The sequence below is a fragment of the Lissotriton helveticus genome, chromosome 9, assembly GCF_964261635.1.
Source record: "Lissotriton helveticus chromosome 9, aLisHel1.1, whole genome shotgun sequence".
NCBI classification, from domain to species: Eukaryota; Metazoa; Chordata; class Amphibia; order Caudata; family Salamandridae; genus Lissotriton; species Lissotriton helveticus.
In genome coordinates this window covers 1172239576-1172262070 of record NC_136070.1, presented here as the reverse complement: position 1 = coordinate 1172262070, position 22495 = coordinate 1172239576, and the positions used below count along the sequence as shown (strand labels likewise).

The following is a 22495-nucleotide window of genomic DNA, read 5'->3' as shown; positions in this document are numbered from 1 at the left end:
GAGCTAGGAAAGTTCCCTACTCATCCTGGGTCTCCTGACCGCCCATTCAAAGTGGTGAAAGGCCGTCTGCATGATCAATATTATTCCTGTTGGGGAGTGACAGGCAGGGCCTGGAAGAGGAAGATTATTCTTGGCAGGGTGGTCATTTTCAGGGACGTAATGCTGCCCAACAGAGAAAGTGGATAATGTCTCTGTCGCTCTGGTCAGCACAAACCCTCTCTGCCATTTCTCGATAGTTGACCTCATTTGTGCATCCTAGGGTAGAGCAGAATTGGATACCTAAGTAAGGAATAGACTCTGACTCCCGGCTTACCGCACATGTGCGTTGCAGGTTCTCTATTGCTTCCTGGGGGACCGAGATATTTAGGACTTGAGACTTATGCACATTCATGCGGAACCCAGAGGCCGCTCTGAATTCCCCTATCTCTCTCAGGAAGTGAGGTAGGCTCTTTTGGGGGTCGTCTAACATGACCATTATAACATTGGCATACAGACTGATCCGGTGTTCCTCCCCTCCAAAGTGGATTCCTTTGATGCTAGGGTGATCTCTCACCTGTTGTGCAAAAGGTTCTAAGTATAAAGCAAAAAGGAGAGGGGAGTGGGGGCAGCCCTGTTGGGTGCCCCATCATATTGGAATGTTTTCTGAACTGTGCCCATTTACTCTCATTGCTGCTGTCGGGGACCTATAACCACTCAGGACCCATGCTTTGAGGCGTTCCCCAAATCTGAAGTTTGCTAGTGTTGTTCTCAGAAATGGCAAGTGGACGGGGTCAAGCGCTTTCTCAGCATCGACCATGAGGTGCATTCTAGCCCCCTCCCTGCGGTGGGCCTTATCGATGATATGTAGTAAGTGCTTTGTATTATCCGCACATTGTCTCTGAGGCACAAACCCAGCCTGGTCAGGGCCTATCAATCCCTGCATAAGAGGATTCAACCTGGCAGCTAGGATGTCCGTGAATAATTTCACGTCTGTGTTGAGGAGAGATATTGGATGGTAGTTAACACACAAACTCTTGTCCTTTCTGGGTTTAGGAATGACAACTATTGCCGCTACTTGCATATGGGGTGAGATGTGGGGCATGCTTCCGATATCATTAAAGCGGCGAGTGAGAATTGGGGCCAACTCTGGACAGAAGAATTTGTAACACCAGGAGGAAAAGCCATTAGGGCCTGGGTATTTCAGGGCTTTCTGTCTAGAAATAATAGAGATGACCTCCTCAATGCGAATTGGGTCTTCTCTGCTTGGTGCAAATATTGAGAGGGAGCGTTGGGAGGGGAGCCTGATCTGTGTATAGGGACGCATAGTATTCCCCGAACTCTGCTGCTATCTGGGAGTCTGCTGTTTAACATCTATGTGACCCCACGTGCCAAAGTGGTGAGATCTTTTGGATTTGAGGTGCTGTCGTATGCCGATGATACCCAGATTATGGTTTCCATCACACAGTCGGTCAACGACTCAGCCCTCAAATTTAGATCGTGCATGGAGGCAGTGTCGCAATGGATGGGCGGAACGTTTTAAAACTGAACGGGGAAAAGACAGAGTTCCTGATATTCGGAGGAAATCAGGAGATATGGTCCGAGGATTGGTGGCCGGCTTCCTGGGGGACTGTCTTCATCCTACTGACTCCACCTGGAATCTTGGAGTATTGATAGATTCGGCCCTTTCTTTCGACCCTCAGGTCAACAGAACGGTGTCTACTTGTAGTGGCATCATTAGAACGCTGAGAAAGATTGCCTCGTATCTGTCCCCTGCTGCTCGGAAACTGGCTACAGTTGCCTTGGTTTCTTCTAGGCTTGATTACGGTAACGCCCTTTACAGCGGCATAAACAATAACTCGATCCACCGCGTCCAGATGGTACAAAATGCTGCAGCCAGGATGGTCTTGAAACTCCCAAGGCTTGCCTCAGCAACTCAGGCTAGGAAGGATCTCAACTGGCTTCCAATTCATTCTAGGATTTCCTTCAAACTTCTCTGCCTCGCCCTTAGGGCTGTCTTTGGATCAGGCTCCGAAGGCGTTAGGTCTCTTGTCTGTGCCTATACGCCCAGGAGAACTCTTCGCTCTGCCTCTAAAAATCTGCTTTCGGTTCCCGGTTCCTAGATTTGCTAAGGCGAGGTGGGGAGGAAGAGCCTTTTCCACTCTGGCTCCCAAGTTATGGAACTCCCTCCCACCGGATCTCTCTAGTCAACCCTCACTGGTAATCTTTCGTAAACTTCTTAAAACCTGGCTTTTTTCTCAGGCTTACTAGGGTTTTTGCATTTGATCCTCTGAGACTGTATGTTTTGTTTGTTCTCTGCGCCTTGATGCCCTTGGGCTAAGTCTGCGCAATACAAATTCCCTATTCATTCATTCATTCATTCATTCATTCATTCATTCATTCATTCATTCTTTTACCTCATTTCTGTTTCTGATAGGAGCATGTCCACCTTAGCAGACTGTCTCTGGGCTCAGACTTTGGTCACCAAAAGCCTCCCACATTTATTTCCATTGACATAAATGGAATGCTTTAACCTGTGCAGTTAGTACTCTGCCCTATCTAGATCTAGACTCTCCAACTGTTTCCGCGTGGTCTCCAGTTGACGCCATATTCTGGGGGCCCCAGTGCGGTGTTGCATATGCTCTAGTTCTCTGACATTTTCTTGGAGATCCACCCTCTTTACTTTTCGTTGACAATTTTCAGCCACTGAGATTACTATAATTTCCCCTCTGACGACCCATAAGGTAGCTGTCAATATGTCGGAGGTGTCATTGACCTGGATGTAGTCTCATATTTCCTTCTGAAACTGCACTACCACCATCAGTTTTTGCAAAAGAGTTTACCCCGAGTCTCCATTGTTTCCTCCCATCCCTCTGTGTAGGATTCTGTATCTCTATTGTTAAAGCTGAGTTGTCTGAAACAGATCTGGGTTCAATCTCCATTGATCGCGTGAGTTGTTGTATGTCATGAGTTCCTAAAAAATAATCCAGGCCGGCATACGTTCTGTGAGCGTGTGAGAAAAATGTGAAGTCATGGGTTTGGGGATTTGAGGCCCTCCACATGTCGATCAGTCCTACCTCCCTCAGCCATTCTCTCCACTCCTCTGACAGCGCTCCCAACCCTCCCTCTCTGACGCAGGAACAGTCCAGTAAGTTATTAAAGACTACATTGCAGTCACGGTAATCGCCGATTAAACGGAAGATGATTTCTGGGCCTTCACATTTCTCCCCACTTTCGAAGAACTTGGTATTTCTGGGTGGTGAGCGGGCTAGTTGTTCCCGCTGCACACCCTACTTAAACCAATGCCAGAACGGACGTGGGCAGTGGGCGCACTGCTGGCGGGCCAAAGGCGCACCAAAGGCCAGCCCGTCTGCGCCCCTCCGCGCCTGGCCCGGGCCTAGGGCCAGAACCCCTGCAGCTATTGGTGGTTAATTAACACGCATAACATAAACAAGCAATGAGTTAGAGAGGCTCATGGTTAAACCCTGTTGTCCACTTTTGGACTTGCAGACATAGACTAAGCAGTGTGAGCATTGCAAATTGCCGCTCAGCCATACGAAAATGAATGAGCTAAAACCCCAGTGTATCCCCTCAGGTAAGAAGGCCACTAAGGTCATTAAGGCGGTGTTACTTAATACACGATCATTAGTGAAACATAACATAGAGGAGTCACACAAATTTGACTTGGACTTTATAACTGAGACTTGGGTAGATGGGAACTTAGACGTGGACATCGCCTAGCACTACCGGTAGGATATTCTGTCATTCGAGCAGACAGAACATTGAAGAGGGGAGGTGGGCTAGCGATTATTTTCAGAGAAGAGCTGCAAGTAAGAGGGTCTGCAGCAGGTAGTTCCTACAATTGCAAATTGTTATCCTTTCAGATCTCACTCAATAATAATTATAAGTTAAAAGGTATATTGCTTTATAGACCACCAAGGGCATGGATTCCTTTGCTGGATATACTAAGCCCTATTTTAGAATTCGGATTACCCCGATTTCACGTTTCTAGGGGATTTCAATTATCACCTAGAAAAACTAGCAGACATTAACACTGCCTCACTGGTTGATGTAATGACCGGTCTAACCCTAGATCAGATTGTCAAACAGGATACACACGTAGCCGGGCATACGCTGGATGGGATATTTTCCTTTAATACCAACCTCAAAATCGATGAAATAATACCCGTCCCTTGGTCAGACCACACAGCTATCTTATTCACTATAAATGTGGATCAGAGGCAGCGAACTCATACAAACGAGCATAGGCTAGTCACCTATCAGGATTGGGCCAATATTAATGCCTCTATGCTACAGGAATTACTAGCCAGGACTAAACCGGAATTAGTTGCCAGACAGCAATGTGGCTATGGATAAGCTATACTCGTGGATCAAGTCAGCGGTCAATATTGCAGCCCCTACGAAAAGCTTTATCTCCAGGAGGAAAAATCAGTCAGAACCATTGTTCTCGAAAAACTTACGGCACAAAAACAAATGTGTAGAAGGTCAGAAGAAAGGAAATGGAGAGTTAACTATGACCATGATATGATAAGGGAATAATTATCAACAAGAGAGAGAGGGAAAAGGATAAAGGAGCACTCTTGGTCCCTCAAATAAGGTAGATTAAACAACAAAAGAGTGTGCCTTCTTGTGGGAAGAGCAGGCATGAATATTCTTACTAGATTCTTCAGAAAGCCCTCACTCACCAATCTAGTTGGTGACATGCTTCATCATCGTGCCCCACCAGGAGAGGCCTAGTGCCTCCCCTGTGTGCTTCAACGCCAGAATTACTGGAGCACAGTGTTACGACGTTAGTATTCCAGTACCATGATAATGTGACCCACAGCTTTACATTTGATCACACTTTGCCCCACAGATTAGGGCCTAACTTTGTTTTTCTGATAATGATCCTCACTTTCCCTAGTGCGCTCTGTGCCACGGACTCCCTCTCTCTATCCATATTCTGAGATACGATTCTCACAAGAAGGCACACTCTTTTGTTGTTTAAGCTACCATGAAAAGGGAATATGCATGAACACTGGCTGAATACAAAAAACTGCTTATAGGAGAAAAAAGCCATTATTTTACAACAAAAATAATCAAGGCCAAGAACTCTTGCAGGGAGCCTTTCGCTACAGTTAAAAAAAATATCGAATCTCCCTGTTGTCAAACAGATGGAAAGTAGTACAGAAGTTTGTAATACACTTGGACAGTTGTAGATAAAGCACTCCAAGCAAGGCATGGATATCTGAATCCCCAAAACTGGTTTTGTTTCTCACTTCCTTCAGTAGAACAAATCAGCCAGGTGGTGAAGAAAATTAGGTCCGGGGACCCAACGGACCCTTATTCACCTAAGGTGATGCACATATTTCCAGAAATACTAAGGGGCATATTTACAATAACTTGTGCATCCCTGCAAATCAGCAGGGATGCGCCAGTTATTGTGCGCCACAGCTCTGCCATCATGGATGCGCAGCATTTACAATGCGGCGCATCATGGTGCAAAAACGGCACAGATGCGTGACGCATCTGTGCCGTAAAAGTGACGCATTGCTGGAGTTGCATCGCAAGCGCGACGCAGCTCCAGCAATGCTCTGGGGGCCCTATCTAGTTAATGCTGCGTCAATCCTTACGCCTGCTTCAAGGAGGCACAGGGTTTTGACGCAGCTTGGGCCCCAAAGTGACTAAGTGAAATCTTGTAGATTTCACTCAGCCACTTTTAGGAGGCATTCCTGGGCCGGAACGCCTACATGTGGCGAAGGGCATTACAACGTGACGCATCTCCCAGATGCGTCACGTTGTAAGTACCCCTGCACCATGGAGCAGGATTTGCTCCGCCGCTGCGTCACAAAAGTGACGCAACGGCGGCATAAATGAGGCGCAAGGGGCTTGTAAATCTGCCCCTAAGTGAACAATGAACTCTTGTGTTCACAGAGATAATAGTCAGGCCGCTTTCCAGATGCTTGGAAAACAGTCTCTGTGCTCCCACTTCTAAAAAAGCTCAGTTGGATCCAAAAAAAACAGCAGTTACAGTCAAATATCAAAAATTCCATTCCCAAACAAAGTTTTTGAAAAATTGCTTAATAAACAACTAACTGAATTCATAGCATCTAAAAACTTTTTGGACCAATCACAATATGGGTTCAAGGAGGAGCATGGAACAGAAACTGCATTGGTTACGGCAGCAGAGGGACTCAGGAGTATTCTAGATGCGGGAGGAATATTGGATCTTTCGGCGGCCTAGGACACTGTGAATCACAAGATACTTAATGATCATTCAGCAGAATTGGGGGTTCAAGATTCTGCACTCACGCTGATGGCATCTTTTTTAATGGACATGTCCTTTTCGGTCAAACTGGGAGAATTTACATTTAAATCCTTTAAATCACCTTGTGGAGTGCCTCAGGGCTCCTCCCTGAGCCGTACGCTTTTTAATGTTTATGTTGCTCCCCTGGCAGCGATTATCAGGCAGTGTGGGTTTCTGCCAGTATCATATGCTGATGATACCTAAATAGTGGTGTCAGTTGCAAGCAATGTGGAGGAAACAGCTGAGTGCTTTAATGACTGTTTGACACAGGTTGATCAATGGATGCAGCTAAACTGCTTGAAGCTGAACAGTGATAAAACCGAAGTTATGCTATTGGGATCAGACGCAGACTTTTGGTCTCCTAAATGGTGGCCGGCCAGTTTGGGCGACTGTCCAAAACCAGTGGGCAAAGTTAAAAACCAGTGAGTCATATTTGACGATAAATTTACTTTTAACGCCCAGATAAACAACTTCTCTTCGACCATCTGGTATATTTTAAAAATGATTAGAAGTGTATGCCCATTTATTCCCCTTGATTTGCGTAAAACGTTGGTTACGGCATTGGCCCTGTCCAGACTGGATTATGGCAACGCCCTGTATGCAGGGATTCAAGTCCAACATTTATCAAAACTCCAGGGTCTGCAGAATGTGGCTGCAAGGTTAGTGCTGGAGAGTCCTAAATCTGAGCCAGTTGCACACAGACTGAGGGACCTCCACTGGTTAGCGATGGAAAAAAGGATAATGCTTAATTCACTCTGCCTGGCTTATAAGGCCCTGCATGGTTCAGGGCCACAGCTCCTGAGAACACACTTGAAATGGTATGTGCCGGCTAGAAGTTTGAGATCAGCCCACACAAAACTTCTACATGTTCCTAAGTTTAAGCAGGTGAGGTGGGGAGGGAGAAGCTTTTTGTTGCAGACAGCCAAAAACTGGAAACTCCTCCTTATCACGATAAAAAGCAGTACTTCGCTTTTGTATTTCAGAAAAGCCGTAAAAATTTGGCTTTTCACCTGTTAAGTCAGCACACCACACTTTCAGTAATCCTCTGCTCATCGGACATAGCGCCAAGATGCCTTCGGGCAATCGCGCGCTTTATACATTTATAAATTAATCAATCAAATCAATCAATCAATTGAAGTCTCCTCCAATTAGGACTAAACGGTCCTGGGGTGTAAGAGTCTCCCCTATAGATGTTCAGTGAAATTGCTCTTGCCCTTCATTAGGTGCATATAGAGATCCCAAAATAATGTTTTGTTTCCACAGCTGTATTTGGTACACCAGAAGTGGAGTTTGGTACCAAGTGTACCCTGGAATCTGCTCATGAAGAGTTTTGCCACTCATGCTGCCTTACGCCCTGTGAAAGAGAAACACTGTTGTGGAAATGCCCTACATTTGAGCCAGTGAGAGTCCCTTGCAAGAAGTTGAGTCTCCTAAAGGGGACATATGTCGGCCCCAGTATTCTCGAGATAAGATAAGACGGCCTTCCTTTTGACTGAGTTGTTGTTAGGACACGCATCGGAGCCCCGCGTAGGAGACAAGCGCTAAGGAAGACTACAAGACCCAGGAGCACGCCCGCCAGAACTACCAATCCCAGAAGGCATTGCGCGGCAATCGCGCAAGGAGGGCGTCACCATATAAACAACTCGGAAGCCAGCAGTCGGTGTCGAATATTTTGAACAGTAGACGCAAGTCCGTGTGCTGCAGCTACAAGGAAGGTGAGCTCCGTTTTACAAGTGGGTGTGGAGAAGGTGCCGTACGCATTACCGGTGAGGAGCCAAGCCGCTACCCGATACTGTGATTCACGGGCTTCGCGACCCGCCCTGTTACCTTCGCTTGTCCACGCTCGAGAGTTCTCGAGAGCTTAGGACTCACTTCCTTCTGAACAGTTACCCATCCCCGCTCAAGGGTTATCGAGCGCTTAGGACACCGGTCCTTTCTGAAACATTACCTGTCCCCGCTCGAGGGTTATCGAGCGCTTAGGACTCCGGTCCTTTCTGAACCATTACCTGTCCCCGCTCGAGGGTTATCGAGCGCTTAGGACTCCGGTCCTTTCTGAACCACTACCTGTCCCCGCTCGAGGGTTATCGAGCGCTTAGGACTCCGGTCCTTTCTGTACTTTACCAGTCCCCGCTTGAGGGTTATCGAGCGCCAGGGACGCAGTCCCTTCTTAGACTTTGGCAAGTCCCGCTCGAGGGTTATCGAGCGCTTGGGATTTCGTCCCTTATTTGACATTGGCCAGTCCCCGCTCGAGGGTTATCGAGTGAGAGGAAAATACCCCAATTCTTTGCGTTATTCTTTGTGTTTGCCCTCCGTTGGAGCGTGGACTGACACGAATGCGGAGGACGACTCTAATGAGTTAAACGACTTCTGGCTATTTACGAATCGAGTGGCATTGTCGGCCATTAATTAGCACAGTGTCCTCTGTTGGAGGGTGCTAGGACGGGCATCCGTGCAGAGGACGGTTGGATCTTCTACCGTGCCAATTAGCTATATTTCTTCGCTTACGTTTGCCATTGATGTGAGCATACCAAAATAAAGAGCTTGTTCTAACATAAAGACATGTCTGTTACATCTTCTGTGAGGTTCAAACAAGGGTGTTTGGGAGTTGTCTGGGTTACCCGATCCCGAGGTACTCAGGATTACACAATATTCGACCTTAAACAACACCAATCAACCTCCTGGTTGGGTAACCGGCCATGGCCACCTTGGAGGATGTGTTGGCAGCGTTAGTAGACTTCCAAAATGAACTAGCTGCATCGCGCCAAGAAACGGCGGACTTAAGAGCTAGAGTGGACCACCAACAGCGGAATCCGTTCAATGCAGGGGCGCCTACCACGGGAACGCCAGCTGCAGTTGTTGTGGAGATGCCTGTAGCCATACCTCTTGCCACACCTGAAAGGTATAGCAGGGATCCTACCATGGTTCAGGTGTTCATAACGCAAGTGGCGCTACATTTCTCCTGTAAACCGAAGTCGTTTCTGACCAATCAGGCGAGAGTAGCCTTCATGATATCTTATTTGGCGGGGAACGCCGCTCAATGGGCGGTTCCATTGGTGAGCTGGGACGATCCGCTTCTGTACGACTGGGAACAGTTCCAGGAAGAGTTCGTGAAGGTGTTCGATCGGAGAGCGGATTCGTACACAGCAGACAGGGAACTGTTGGAACTGAAACAAGGCACAACCGGGCTGGTCCAATATCTGAACGCGTTCAGGCGCTTGGTTGCGGAATCCAAATGGCCCCCTGCCAAACAAACTGCGCTTTTTCACCAGGGTCTGAGCGAGGACTTGAAAGACGTGATAGCGCAGATAGATCCACAACCGGTGCACTGCGAAGACCTGATCAGCCTGGCCCTTCGCCTCGACCATCGACTTAGCGAAAGACGTGGGGGTGTGCACAAAAAGGACAAGGCCCCACCTGCAACGGGTCATACGGCTGTCTCCGAGGCGACATCCGCACCCTGCACTGACTCCATGGACATCGGGGCCGTCAGAGCTAGCCTCACGGCCACCGCGAAAGAGTCACGAAGGAAACAAGGCCTTTGTTTATACTGCTGCAAAAAGGGACACTATGTTCACGAATGTCCAGTGAAGCCCAAGACAGGACGTCCTCGCCCCAGTCGCTTGTCAACAGCGACTGTGGACAAGCCGGCAGAAAACTAGCGAGCTCCCAGAACACCGAAGGGAATTCTCGGAGTCATGGTTCTATCCCTTCTGCACAACTGCACACATCAGAGAGCAATCAACACTTATTCATCCCTCTACAGTTGCTGGTAAGGAACAGATGGGTTTCGGTCTCTGCTATGGTCGACTCAGGGGCCACAGGGCTGTTTATGGATGAAAGGGAATCACAACGTGTAGGTTTAACGCTACAGAAGTGCGTGGTCCCAGAGGAAGTCTTTGCTGTAGATGGGCGCAGACTGGTCTCGGGGCCCATCAGCCACCACACCGGGGATGTTGAGGTGGTCTACGGGACTCAACACATAGAGGTGATGGACTTCAACGTCATCTGTGCTCCGCAGTACGGGATCATATTGGGCTTACCGTGGCTGAAAAAACACAACCCCTCAATCAACTGGGAAACCCAGGAGCTGATAATGGACTCCCCTTTCTGTTCACGGTCCTGCATGCGGAAGAAGTGTATCCCAGAGAACTCGGAGACCCCGGGGTGGGTGGTGGCCACAGCAGCTGAAAAAGAGGTTATTCTCCCAGATGCCTACCTAGGATACAGAGACGTATTCGATGACAACCAAGCGGAAACGCTCCCTCCGCATAGGGTATACGACTGTCAAATCGACCTAGTCCCGGGAGCTACGATACCTGGCGGTCGGCTGTACGCTTTGTCCGAGCCCGAAAACCTACACCTCCGTGCCTACTTGGATACGATGCTACGACTAGGGTTCATCAGGCCTTCGAGATCACCTGCGGCCTCACCACTGTTCTTCATCCCTAAGGCAAACGGGGAACTCCGCGCTTGTGTGGACTTCAGGGCGCTCAACGCCATCACGATTAAAAATCGATACCCGCTGCCTCTCATCAACGTGCTCCTTGAACAAGTGAAGAAGGCACATGTGTACACCAAGCTCGATCTGAAAGGGGCTTACCATCTAGTCCGCATGCGTCGCGGAGACGAGTGGAAGACGGCTTTCAAAACGAGGTTCGGCCTATATGAGTACAGAGTCATGCCATTCGGGCTGTGTAACGCCCCTGCAGCGTTCCAGTTCTTTTTGAACGACGTACTAAGAGACATCCTGGATGTATACGTCGTCGTATACATAGATGACATTTTGATTTACTCGGACAACACGGAGGATCACGTGAAACGTTGGTGCTACAGATCCTCAGAGACAGTTCGCTTTATTGCAAGCTCAGTAAATGCGACTTCCACGTGACAACGGTGGAATTCCTGGGGGTCATGTTAAGCCCCGAAGGTCAAACAATGGCGGAAAGAAAGGTGAAAGCGGTAACAGACTGGCCGGCGCCCAAGAACATCAAGGACGTGCAGAGCTTTCTTGGCTTTGCCAATTTCTACCGCCGGTTCATAGAGGGGTTCTCTGGGCTAGTGACGCCCATCACGCAGCTGTTGAGGAAGTCGGTGACTTTCATGTGGTCGGACGAGGCGGAGGGTGCTTTCTGTGCATTGAAACAAGCCTTTGTGTCTGCTCCAATCCTTGCTCACCCTGACCCGGAACAACAATATCTGGTGGAGGCGGACGCCTCCGACCTGGCGGTAGGAGCTATACTGTCGCAGAAGAACCCTGTGACGGGGTTGCTACATCCCGTTGCGTTCATGTCACGAAAACTAAACCTGGCTGAACGGAACTACCACGTCGCCGAAAAGGAGCTCCTGGCCATCAAGGACGCCTTTGCCGAGTGGAGACACCTGTTGATGGGGGCCAAGCACGTAGTGATGGTATACACTGACCATCGGAACCTGTAGTTCATGACTGCCACTAGGCAATTGTCTCCTTGCCAACTAAGGTGGATGTTGTTCTTCTCCGGCTTTCACTTCACCATCACTTATAGGCCAGGAACCGAGAACAGGAAAGCCGACGCTCTGTCTCGGCAAACCACCGAGGCCGTGCGTCCCAAGCCGACTTTTGAGTCCATCATAAGCCCGGGTGCGGTGGTAGGGGCGATCCAGCCGGGGGCATTCCTACGCGACATCCAGAAAGGAGTCAACACCTTTCGATGGAAAACATGGCTTCGGAGACACGAGGAGTGGCAGGTCCGAGACGGCATTCCAGTGAGGGGCAGTTGTGTGTTGGTGCCTACCACACGTCTACAGAAACAGGCCTTCGTGTGGTGCCATGAGTCGCCCAGTGCTGGGCACTTCGGACTGGAGAAGACGGTCGAATACATATTGCAACAGTTCTGGTGGCCGACGTTGAGGGCGGATGTTCGGAACTGGATCGACACATGCGCAACCTGCTCAGCCATGAAACCGGATCACAGATGCCCACAGGGCCTACTGCAACCGCTACCGACTCCCACCAGACCATGGGACTGCATCTCCCTTGATTTCGTAGTGGGGTTACCCGTGGACAAAGGATGTACTGCCATTCTTGTGGTCATCGACTACTTAACCAAGATGGGTCGCTTATTGCATGTAAGGGAGTACCCACGGCCGGACAGTTGGCGGTCATGCTTCTTAAGGAGGTGGTAAGGGCTCACGGCCTCCCCAGCGTCATTGTTTCGGACCGGGGATCGCAGTTCACTGCAAGGTTCTGGAAGACCTGGTGTTCGGCGCTACATGTCACCTCCGCGTTGTCCACCAGCTACCATCCGCAAACCGACGGCCAGACGGAACGCCTCAACCAAACGCTGAAGCAATACCTCCGATGTTTCATTGACCAGGGAAAGGAGGAGTGGGTGGACAGGTTGTGGCTTTCAGAAATTGCATACAACAACGCCACGCACACCTCAACCAAGGTATCGCCTTTTTACTGCAACTACGGGCACCATCCCAGGTTCCTCCCTTTGTCGCACCCCTCGACGACGTCGGGCGTTCCTGAAACCACCAGAAGAGTGGCCCACATCAGGGATACTGCGGTGAGCGCAAGGAAGTGCTTGGAAGAGGCCAAAAGGAGATACAAAGCGTCGGCGGATAAACGAAGGAGGCCAGGCCCGCTGTACCAGGCAGGGGATTACGTATGGGTGTCTTCAAGGAACCTAAGATTCCGTAAACACAGCGTTTTCCATCCTCGATTCATAGGGCCTTACCGCATCAAGGAATGCCTCAGCCCGGTTAACGTGCGATTGGAGTTGCCAGACAACTTACGGATTCACCCAGTGTTCCATGTCTCCCTGCTCAAACCCTCCTTGGCGCCCAAACACCCTGCTCCTCCACCGGTGTGGGTGGACGGAGAGAAAGAGTACGAGGTCCACTGCATCAGGGATTCACGCTGGCGCAGGGGTAAGCTGTGGTACCTTGTTGCGTGGAAAGGTTACGGGCAGGAAGAGGAGTCCTGGGAGCCTGTCGCTGGGATTTGTGCGCCGAGGTTGGTATCCGCGTTTCACAGAAAGCACCCAACCAAGCCCGGTCCGGCTGGTGGCCCCTGACGGGAGGGGGATGTACTGTTAAGACACGCATCGGAGCCCTGCGTAGGAGACAAGCGCTAAGGAAGACTACAAGACCCAGGAGCACGCCCGCCAGAACTACCAATCCCAGTAGGCATTGCGCGGCAATCGCGCAAGGAGGGCGTCACCATATAAACAACTCGGAAGCCAGCAGTCGGCGTCAAATATTTTGAACAGTAGACGCGAGTCCGTGTGCTGCAGCTACAAGGAAGGTGAGCTCCGTTTTACACGTGGGTGTGGAGAAGGCGCCGTACGCATTACCGGTGAGGAGCCAAGCCGCTACCCGATACTGTGATTCATGGGCTTCGCCACCCGCCCTGTTACATTCGCTTGTCCATGCTTGAGAGTTCTCGAGAGCTTAGGACTCACTTCCTTCTGAACAGTTACCCGTCCCCGCTCGAGGGTTATCGAGCGCTTAGGACACCGGTCCTTTCTGAAACATTACCTGTCCCCGCTCGAGGGTTATCGAGCGCTTAGGACTCCGGTCCTTTCTGAACCATTACCTGTCCCCGCTCGAGGGTTATCGAGCGCATAGGACTCCGGTCCTTTCTGAACCATTACCTGTCGCCGCTCGAGGGTTATCGAGCGCTTAGGACTCTGGTCCGTTCTGTAGATTTACCAGTCCCCGCTCGAGGGTTATCGAGCGCCAGGGACGCAGTCCCTTCTTAGACTTTGGCAAGTCCCCGCTCGAGGGTTATCGAGCGCTTGGGATTTCGTCCCTTATTTGACATTGGCCAGTCCCCGCTCGAGGGTTATCGAGCGAGAGGAAAAGACCCCAATTCTTTGCGTTGTTCTTTGTGTTTGCCCTCCGTTGGAGCGTGTCAGGACTGACACGAATGCGGAGGACGACTCTAACGAGTTAAACGACTTCTGGCTATTTACGAATCAAGTGGCATTGTCAGCCATTAATTAGCACAGTGTCCTCTGTTGGAGGGTGCTAGGACGGGCATCCGTGCAGAGGAAGGTTGGATCTTCTACCGTGCCAATTAGCTATATTTCTTCGCTTACGTTTGCCATTGATGTGAGCATGCCAAAATAAAGAGCTTGTTCTAACATAAAGACACGTCTGTTACATCTTCTGTGAGGTTCAAACAAGGGTGTTTGGGAGTTGTCTGGGTTACCCGATCCCGAGGTACTCAGGATTACAGTTGTTTAGTCCCTTCACATTAAGAGATATTACCTTCAAGGAATCACCTAATGATGGAATCTGGTTGTGCTAACTTACTGAGCTTCTCCCAGTCATCTTGCTGGTCGGTAGAGTGAACCTCAATATGGGTGGTATCCTCACTATGCAAGGACAGGTGTGAGTTGGCTTTAGCAACTTCTAAGACTATCGCCCTTCGTGTTAGTGTGAATTGGTACTGGACCAACATAAACATTTAAACAAACAAGGAAAGAAAAACGTTTACAAGAGCCTCTGAAAGCGGTTGGGTAAGAGAATCGATTCCCACCACTTCCGGAGTAGGACAAATGGTGGTGTCCATAGTGCCCGAGATCCATTCACATGAGGGGTCTCTCCCCTCCGCTACCTCTGCTAACTCTTGTCGTGCATCTTCACTTCTTATGATTTAGATTCAGTCTCCTTGTTTGAGTGGTCTTGTGATGAGACTCGAACCAGGCTCTCCAGAACTGCCTTTCTTTCCACAGCTATTGTGGTTGAGTCAGGCTTTGCGAGCCCTTTACCCTGGGATCTCCTCCTCCACTTCTTGTGCCTGCCAGACCAGGATCCTGTGCTTGAGTTGTTCCCAGCGGGACTTTCGGGAGGGTCCACCGGGAGAAGAGAATATGCTTCTTTGAGGGAGCGAATTTGGTGGGTTTACCCTTCCTAGCCAAATATCAATCGGAAAGTGTAACCCCATGCGTATGAGGTATTGTGTTCCCATTCACTGGATGGAATTTCCTCCTTTTCTGCAAAGTAATCGCTGAGAGATCCTGAAAAAGTGGCTGCCCTCAAAATTGAACCTGGTTAGTGTCTCTTGCCTTTCGGAGGATGTGCTCCTTCAGGGGAAAGCTCGGGAGACATGCTAGCATGTCAAGCGGGCAGACGTGTAGCTCTGGGTGGGCCAACCCAGTGTACTCTGTCCAGTTTAATATTAGAGGCTTCTGTATCCCCCAGGATCTGCATGAAGAGTTCAGACACATATTCCTCTTCATCACCCACCTCTGCAGCCATTGGAGCATTCCGGATACGAATGTTGTTGCGTCTTGATCTGCTTTCAAGATCTTCCACATGTGATTGCAGGCCTATCTGCTGTTTCGTACGGAGTATGAGTTCTTGTCTAAGCTTCCAGTTCTTCATCGCTGGTGATCTTGTGGTTCTCTAGGGCGTTTACTCTGTCTGCCATTTCAGACAGTTCTTTCCAACACCCCTTGCAGATTGTGTGCAGGTCATTCTTGATCGATTTAAGATCTGTTCTCAGAGATGAGAACAAGGCGTCCATATAAGACTTGGTGACCAGAGCATTCCTCCTTCGTCATCGCTCTGAAGCGAAAAGCCTCTGATGGATCCAGGGATGCCCATCGAAAGTGGGAATAGGCTGCTTAATGGGCATGTCTTTGACTGAGCCCCACTTTTTAGCCCTGGGCGTTGTCATTTCTGTTCCTGTCAGTGCTGGCTACTGGGCAGTAAATGCGTACAGGCCCCCAGTAGCTACAGTTTAAGGTTTGCGGGTCTCGGGTGGCTTCTCTGTCAGCAGGGAAGTATTCAGCCCTGGGGTGGCTGGTGCTGGTGGGCCCCTTTAAGTAGGGGGCGATCCTGTGTACAATGGGGGTCTAAGTCCTTTTAAGTGATCCTGTGTCTAGTGAGGGAGAGAAGAATCAGGCTTGGGAGCAGGTTCCCTGGGCAGCAGCAATAGCAGTAGAAAAGACAGTGTCAGCTGAAGTGTCCTTTAATGGTGGCAGATTAGAGCCCAGGTGGGGTATCAAAGGGATTCATGAGCGCAAGCAGTGGTCCATAGGGTCAGTATACCAGGCGAGCAGGGATGTGCTGTGCCAGGGGGGCGTTGAGATGGGAGACAGCTGGGGTGTTATGGGGAGTAAGGGTCCAGCAGGACTGCAGTCACAAGAGTCAGCCGGAGAGCCTGGTGGCGGGGAACAGGGAACAGATTGAGGTTCCGTGAATTCTGAACCCGTTTCATAAAAGTCATGGTTTCGTTACGAATTTGATATTAGCGAACCGTAACTAGTTAGTGCGGCAAGTATGAGTGTTTTCATCACGTTAGACCGATGGATTCACTAGGTATTTAGGGATTTCATTCTGAACCCTTGGGTTCCATTTTGTGTATGGAAGCCATTTTGTGGTTGCCCTCACATAGGCCGATGAATGTGGCTGAACTAGTCTTTTCAAGGACATGTACACCTTAGCTCCAGTTTGTGCTGACTCCTGTTTGACCTGAGTGAACTGACCCTGTTGCCTGAAGCTGACCTTGTTAAACCAGTTCCTGCCTTTTAGCTGATCAAGATTAAGGATCAGAGCACAGGACATTGTAAAGTTTTATTGCACACAAATATGCCTTATCCTACTCTCACCTGTTTCTGCTCCTTTCTTTATGGTCTATTTATGATTGGGTTGTGGCCTTTTTTATTATGGGTTCATTCGACCTGTCTAAAGAAGAATTGACCGATGATTGACCATGGGCTGGGCAACTGAAAAGTGGGTTTTACTGTCATGCGATATCTTTGGTGTGAATACATGTGATTGGACAGTTTGTAAATATCTGGTATTTGTCTGGAATGTGATTTTTGGCATGAAAAGGGACGACTTGCTGTGTAAAATTGAGCCGTCTCCTGAGAACTCATACCGTGATGATTTCTAGGACTTCTGTTACTGGCTGCAGCCAATAGGTTTGATCTTTGACGCCACCAAGAAGATTCCGTGTCTCTTTATTCTAAGACAGGTGGAACCCGAAGACTTTGGACGTGTCCCTGGCGCCGCTGGGTATTAAATAACCTGATTCTTCAAGATCCTGCTACGTGATCCCACACCGATTGGCCCTTACCTCTGGGAGGTAGTCAGGGCCCAGCAGGAGTCCACCAGCAATGGAGGCTCGCTGCAACCAAGGCAGCGAGTGCAGGTGGTCCCAGTGGGCGTCCTGCACTCCCTCACTACACCAGTCCCAACTGGTAACCAAGCGTGGCGGTTGTGCTGGCAAGGGGGGACTGGCTGAGGTGCCAGGAGGAGCCCTCAGGCAAGTGCAGTGAGTCCCAGAAGGGCAGAGTGGCAGGCCCCTCTGCAGCAACCAGCATCACCACCACAGGGCCAATCCAGGGCCATGCGACGCAGCAGCAGAAGTAGGTGGGACTGCTAGCCCAGCCTGGGCCTCTGCCTCCAGACAGCAATGTGGTGGGCCCGATGCAGCTCATGGGCCGTGAGCTCTGCGCTGGGCTGCCACCTCTGCCCATGCCACAGGGGTCACAGCGGGACACTAGATGGGCCTCCTGTGAGGGCCGGGAGATAGGCTCTCCCCTAATGGGGTCCCCACCATGGCAGGTGAAGACGTTGCAGGCCGCAGGGCTTCGGGCCAGTGCACTCGGGACAGCAGTTGCGGGGGCGACGGAGGCAGATCCGATCCATTTCCAGTTGCCGGGATCTCTGGAGGTCAGGGGAGGGTCCCCGGGAGTCACCTGGGGGCAGCAATCAGCTCCGAGGCTCATGGCAGGCCCCAAAATGGCAGGTGCAGCCGCATGCAGTCTCCCACAGCAGTCGACGAGTCGCTCCACCGGAGCGGGAGGTAATCTTTCTGGCTCCCACACTGCTCATAGCTACCCAGTGTTCAGGCAATCCCCAGCGGGGAGTCACGAGCCTAGATGCTGGAGGATATGCTGTGAAAGGCCCCAGAGGAGCGGAGACACAGGAATGAACGTCTCACTCCATTAGCGGCTTGGCCACGCCCCTCAATCAATGCAATTGAAAAAGGTACATAACACACATTTCCATAAAATATTTAAAAAGGCTATCACAGCAATCTTGTCCTTGTACACCCTCATACAGACAGATTCTCCATACATACCTCTTCCTCGTACTTAGGGAGCATCTAACATAATTAATGACCTCATAAAATATTTGCGGTGATCCTATCTGTTGTAAAAGAATAATAGATAGTTTATGTTGTCTAATATTTGCTTCCACTAAAATTGGAACCAGGAAGCATTTCTGATTAGATGTGTAGAAAATTCACAAAGCATAAAGCGAACTTTGCTATGTTTCAAGAAGTTTTCACAGGGGGTCCTAGGAATATTTAGAAGAGCATTGTCTCTGTTTTGCAAATGCCATTAACATGTGAATGGAATTAAATCATAATCGGATAAGGAGAAATCTATACTGAGTATGAATGATGACAGTTAATAAAAAGACTGATACCAATGACAAATTTAAGTTTCGAAAGCGGCTTCCAGTCTGTGATTTTTGTGTCTCCATATGGATCGTATGGCGGAGATTAAAAAATCAATCAATCAATCAGTGACACTTATAAAGCGCGCTACATACCCGTAGGGTCTCAAGGCGCTGGGGGGGGGGGGGGTGCCGCTACTGCTCGAACAGCCAGGTCTTCAGCTTCTTCCTGAAGGAGAGGTGGTCTTGGGTCAGGCGCAGGTCGGTCGGGAGGGAGTTCCAGGTCTTGGCGGCCAGGTAGGAGAAGGACCTTCCTCCTGTAGTCGTTCTTCGGATGCGGGGGACGGCGGCGAGGGCGTGGTTGGCTGATCGGAGGTGGCGTTTGGGAGCGTAGAAGTTGACTCGGCTGTTGAGGTAGCTCGGGCCTTGGTCGTGTAGGGCTTTGTGTGCGTGGGTGAGGAGGCGGAAGGTGATTCTTTTGTTGACGGGGAGCCAGTGAAGGTCTCTCAGATGTCCGGAGATGTGGCTGGTTCGTGGGATGTCGAGGATGAGTCTGGCTGAGGCGTTCTGGATCCGCTGGAGTCTCTTCTGGAGCTTGGCGGTGGTACCGGCGTAGAGGGCGTTGCCGTAGTCCAGTCGGCTGGTGACGAGGGCCTGGGTGACGGTCTTCCTGGTCTCGGTGGGGATCCACCAGAAGATCTTCCGTAGCATGCGTAGGATGATGAAGCACGCCGAGGAGACTTGTTGACTTGCCTGGTCATGGAGAGGGAGGAGTCCAGGATGACGCCCAGGTTGCGTGCATGGTCTGTCGGTTTGGGTGCGGTGCCCAGGGCGGGAGGCCACCAGGAGTCGTCCCAGGCGGAGGGTGAGGAGCCCAGGATGAGGACCTCCGTCTTGTCCGAGTTCAGTTTCAGGCGGCTGGTCGTCATCCACTCGGCTTCCTCTTTCATCCCTTCGTGCAGGTTGGCTCTGGCGGCGGCGGGGTCGTTGGTCAGGGAGAGGATCAGCTGGGTGTCGTCGGCGTAGGAGATTATGCTGAGGTTGTGTTTGCGTACGATGGCCGCGAGGGGGCTCATGTAGACGTTGAAGAGGGTGGGGCTCAGAGAGGATCCTTGGGGGACGCCGCAGATGACTTCGGTAGCCTCTGACTTGTACGGTGGTAGGCGGACTCTCTGTGTTCTTCCGTCGAGGAAGGAGATGATCCATTCCAGTGCCTTCCCCTGGATTCCGGCGTTGTTGAGGCGCTGCACTAGGGTGCGGTGGCAGACCGTGTCGAAAGCCGCGGAGAGGTCTAGGAGGATGAGGGCTGCTGTTTCTCCATTGTCCATCAGGGCTCGGATGTCATCGGTGGCGGCGATGAGGGCGGTCTCGGTGCTGTGATTGGCTCGGAAGCCGGACTGTGAGGGGTCGAGGGATCCGTTCGTCTCGAGGAAGGCGGCCATCTGCTTGTTGACGGTCTTCTCGATGACTTTGGCTGGAAACGGGAGGAGCGAGATGGGGCGGTAATTCTTGAGGTCGGTGGGGTCCGCTGTTGGTTTCTTGAGTAGAGCGCTGAGTTCGGCGTGCTTCCAGCTCTCCGGGAAGATGGTGGTGTCGAAGGATGTGTTGATGATGTCTCGCAGGTGGGGTGCGATGACAGCGTCGGCCTTGTTGAAGACGTGGTGAGGGCAGGGGTCGGTCGGTGATCCGGAGTGGATGGAGTTCATCGTGCGGATGGTGTCTTCGGTGCTGATCGGGGTCCAGGCGTGGAGGGTGGTGGTGGGGGGTGGTTGTTCGGTCATGGTGTGCGTTGGTTGGTTGTTGAAGCTGTTGTGTATGTCCGCGATCTTGTTGTGGAAGTATGAAGCGAGGGAGTTGCAGAGGTCTTGCGATGGGGTGATGTCGTTGTTTCCTGCGCTGGGGTTGGAAAGCTCTTTCACGATGTTGAAGAGTTCCTTGCAGTTGTGTGCGCTGTTGTCCAACCGGTCCTTGAATGCTGTTTTCTTGGCGGCGCGGATCAGCTGGTGGTGTTTCCGGGTGGCGAGTTTGAAGGAGGTCCTGTTGTCCGGTGTCGGTTCCCTTTTCCAGACTTTCTCGAGGGCTCGGCAGTTCTTCTTGGAGCTCTTGAGTTCGTCGGTGAACCATGGGGCCTTCTTGCTTCCGGGTCTGCTAGGCGGGGTCCTCAGTGGGGCGAGCTCGTCCGCGCAGATGCTGATCCACTTCGTGAGGTTGTCGGCGGCCTGGCTGGGGTCCGCTGAGCTGGCAGGAGGGTGCTGGCTCAGGGAGGTGGCGAGCTGGTCTGCTGTGATCTTGTTCCAGCTTCTGCGGGCGGCCTGTTGCTGGTGTTGGTGGGTCGTCGTTCTCTTGAAGGTGAAGTGGACGCAGCTGTGGTCCGTCCATTGAAGCTCTGTGGCGTGGCTGAAGCCGATGTCTGTGCTGGAAGAGAAGACTGCGTCGAGTGTGTGTCCGGCGCGGTGGGTGGGGGTGGACACCAGTTGCTTGAGTCCCAGGTTGGCGAGGTTGTCGAGCAGGGTGCTGGTGTTGCGGTCGTTGTTGTTTTCCAGATGGAAGTTGAGGTCTCCCAGGAGGATGTAGTCAGCGGAGGGGAGGGCATGCGGGCTGACGAAGTCGGCGATGTCCTCGCTGAATTGTGTGCGTGGTCCAGGGGGTCGGTAGATCAGGGTGCCTCTGAGGGTGGTGTTCGGGTTGGTGTGGATCTGGAAATGCAGGTGTTCGGCGCTGGTCAGGGTGTTGTCGGTGCTGGTCGTGAGACGGATGGTGTTCCTGTGGATGATGGCGATGCCTCCTCCCATCTGGTTGGCGTTGCGGTCCCTCCGGACGATCTTGTAGCCCTCGGGGATAGCGATGGCGATGTCGGGAGCTGAAGAGGCGTTCATCCAGGTCCCGTGAGGAAGGCAACGTCAGGGGCTGTGGCATCTAGGAGGTTCCAGAGTTCGATGGCGTGTCTATGGACGGAGTGGGTGTTGAGCAGGATGCACTTGAGGTGGGTGCTGCTGGTGTTCGACTTGGCGGGTGCTGGTGTGAGGCAGGTCCGGATGCAGGTGAACTTGCAGGCGTGGCAGCTGAAAGGTCCGTGGGTGCGTCGTGGAGTGGCTTGATGGCAATCTGGGAGTCGGCCGGTGTTGAGAGCGGTGAGGGTGGCGGCGGAGTACGTCAGGCGGGTCGGTCGGGGTCTTCGTGGGCCAGGGGTTCTGGCCCTGGTCGCGATCCGGTCGCGGACGGGCGCAGACGGGCTTACCTTTGGCGCGCCTTCGGCGCACAATCGGCGCGCCCGCTGCGCGTGACCGCTGCGCGTTCGCACGGTCGCCATTTAAGGCGAAGTGCGCGGGTGGGCGGAGCAGCTGGGAGGCGGGAGCGGGGAGGGTACAGAAGAGAAAGGGGCGGGGCTGATGGCGGTGGTGGGAAGTGGGGAGGGAGCGCGGCGAGGAAGGCGGGAAAGGAGGCAGGAATCGAGGGTCAAAACGAGCACAAGAGGCGGAGAAACACAAAACCTGAACAAAAATGCAAGCACAAATGGCGGTCAAAACAGAAAAACAGAAAACCTGAAAATTAAAAACAAGCACAAGTGACGGTCAAAACAGAAGGAAACTGACAATCTAACACACGGGGAGAAGCAGAGCGGCCGCGAGGCCGTCGGCGAGGCAGCTAGGCACAGCGAGGGGGCACACGCAGCAGCTGGTGGCCGTGCGGCGCGGGGGTGTCCCACAAGCGTCTAACAAGATCATTTGGTTTATTTACACTGCTCTCCACTTTAAGATACAATTCTGGAACCCCTGATGTGGTAAATGGTTGCTTCATGTACACCAG

General features: G+C 51.4%; 1 protein-coding gene across 5 annotated transcripts in view; it reads right to left on the bottom strand.

Annotated features, from left to right (window-relative positions):
• The window catches only part of LOC144782331 (inter-alpha-trypsin inhibitor heavy chain H4-like), a 473908-nt gene that overhangs the window by 86393 nt on the left and 365020 nt on the right, over window positions 1-22495 (bottom strand). The window lies entirely within an intron of this gene.